The 2,640-nt window shown below is 42.0% G+C and overlaps 1 pseudogene; it reads left to right on the top strand.

Moving 5' to 3' along the window:
* The first annotated feature begins 18 nt into the window (after window positions 1-18).
* LOC102735367 (olfactory receptor 51G1-like) lies at window positions 19-2,089 on the top strand (annotated as a pseudogene).
* The last annotated feature ends 551 nt before the right edge of the window (window positions 2,090-2,640 follow it).

The following is a 2,640-nucleotide window of genomic DNA, read 5'->3' as shown; positions in this document are numbered from 1 at the left end:
TTGGCTGCGGGGAGAACTTCCAGCCTGCACCAACCCATGTACTACTTTCTGTCCATGCTGGCCCTCACCGATGTGGGCCTCACTCTGTCCACACTGCCCACCACCCTGGCTGTGCTCTGGTTTGACCATCGGCTCATAGGTTTCAATGCCTGCCTGGTCCAGATGTTCTTCCTCCACTCCTTCTCTGTGGTGGAGTCGTCGGTGCTCCTGGCCATGTCATTTGACCACTTTATGGCCATCTCCAATCCTCTTCACTATGCGGCTATCCTCACCAATAATGTCATCATTAGGATTGGACTGGCCATTGTGGCCCATGCTACCCTTTCTCTCTTCCTGGTGCCCTTCCTGCTTAAATGTCTGAACTTCTGCCCTAACAAGATCCTCTAGTCCCACTCATTCTGTTTCCATCCTGATGTGATGAGAAGAGCCTGTGCTGACATCACCATAAACATCCTCTATGGGTTCTATGTGGTACTGTCCACTGGTGGCACAGATTGTCTGCTCATCGTCCTCTCCTACGCTCTCATCCTACACACAGTGCTAGGACTGGCATCTCCCAGGGAACGCATCCGAGCCTTCAACACATGTGTCTCCCGTATCCTGGCTGTCTTTGTCTTCTTCATCCCAGGCATTACCATGTCCATGATACACCGTTTTGGGAGGCACCTACCCCCCATTGTACATGCCCTGGTTGCCTATACATACCTGGTGGTGCCCCCTGTGCTCAACCCCGTCATCTATAGTGTGAAATCCAAGCCCATCAGGGAGGCCATGATTAGGATGCTAAAGAGGAAAGACCAAGGCTGATGAAACTATGAAATATAACAGGGTCTGGGTACCATAAAAGAAACTTCCTGTTCCTTACAGGAAACTGCTACCCTCAGCAAGCACTGAAAACTCCTAGCCAAGGCTAGTGGGAAGACCATCAGGATTATTCATGTTGCAAATTTACAGTCACCATTTACTTTGTACTGGAAACAGTGCTGAGGATTAAAGACTGAAAAATATATTAAACATGATTCTTTCTCTCCACAAACACAATCTTGTATCAGGACAAAGGCAGGTAAATACAGAACCAGAATACAAGTACCATAATAAAGTTCTGTGCAAGAGATTACTAGAGGAACTGCAAATTAGTAGTTGCCAGAATTTGCCTGGGAAGATCAGACAAACCTCAACAAAGGAGAGAATGATTTTAATTTCATCTTGAAAAATGTATAGGGTTTTTCTAGGCAAAGTAGGAATTCAGTGAAAAAGAGAAAAAACTTGGAAGAAAGAGCAACATGAAAAAAAAAGACTCCATGTTTCGAAGAAGTAAATGTTTTGTGGAAAGAAAAGCATTCCTGAACTTCTTTACCCCTCTACCACTTGTTATATCTATACAAGTGTGACTGTGGCATAGAGTTTGAAGAGGGAGTGGTACAGGATGAAGCCAGAAAGGTTGTACAAATTGTACACAATTGTACAGAACTACACATACTATACTGAGTAGATTGGTTTGTCCAAAAACGTATGAATCATTTATTAAATATTTTTTACTATAAAATAAGTGAGGAGTATGAATTGCAGGTTAGAAGTGTGTTGACATATAAGCAAGACTGGAGCCAAAAAGACTATCAGCTTAAGCTCTTATCTGGTCTCAGGGTCTTCTCAGACACCATTTACTCTGCCTGTAATGTTCTCATCTCCCCCCATCCCCTTATCTATGTATCATTTCTACCTTCGCTTCTCATTAGTCAAGTAGAAGTTAATTTCTCAGAAAATCCTGTCCAATTTTCTTTTCTACATTATTCACTGGACTGTGCTTGTCTCCTATGCAATATATGTACATATGCAATAGTCTGTCCCTCGACTAGACTGTAAACCCCAAGCAAGGGTGCCAAAATATACTCAGTTTCTAGTGGTGTCTGTGGAATAATAGCTGCTTAATAATTCTTTTGAATGTATATATGAATTTGAATGGGGAAAAGGGCAATAGATTAATTAATTAAGAGATAATTTGGAAATGTTTACTCTGGTCTTTCAGAGAAAAGAATACATAAAAATAATTGCAAAGTCTGTGGAAAGGTTTCCAGTTGAGCTTGGATAGCTGACCTGGAGATATGAGAAGTGCAAACCAACTGATTGAACTAAAGTCCCTCACCTAGTGAGGCTTTCCTACTTTTTCACCATACAGGATCTCCCAGGCCATTTTCCCAGAATTTATGCCCTTCACACCTCAGTGAAATACTTTGGCTCCATAAAGACTTTTTGTAGGAAAAAAAAATTACATTACTAAGATTTGTTAATATATTTCTGTTTGAGTATACCTTCTTTTTTTTCAAGATTTATCTTTTTTTTTTTTAAGATTTATCTATTTTAGAGAGAGAACACACATGAGTGAAGGAGGGGCAGAGAGACAGGGAGATGGAGAGAATCCAAGCAGACTCCCCACTGAGCACGGAGCCCAATGAGGGGCTTGACCCCAGGACCTGAGATCATGACCTGAGCTAAAATCACAAGTGAGACACTGAACTGACTGAGCCATCCTTGCACACCTCAAGTGTACCTTACAAAGTGAAGCTGAAAGGGGATGTGTGTCTTTCTTCTTAACCACCCCCTATTTCTCCCAAAAGTATGAGGTTCAATATTACAAGATCT

Source organism: Leptonychotes weddellii, unplaced genomic scaffold (assembly GCF_054177405.1).
Source record: "Leptonychotes weddellii isolate Sample4059 unplaced genomic scaffold, ASM5417740v2 HiC_scaffold_3360, whole genome shotgun sequence".
NCBI classification, from domain to species: Eukaryota; Metazoa; Chordata; class Mammalia; order Carnivora; family Phocidae; genus Leptonychotes; species Leptonychotes weddellii.
Note: the sequence above shows the minus strand (reverse complement) of the source record. Positions and strands in the feature narration are given on the sequence as shown.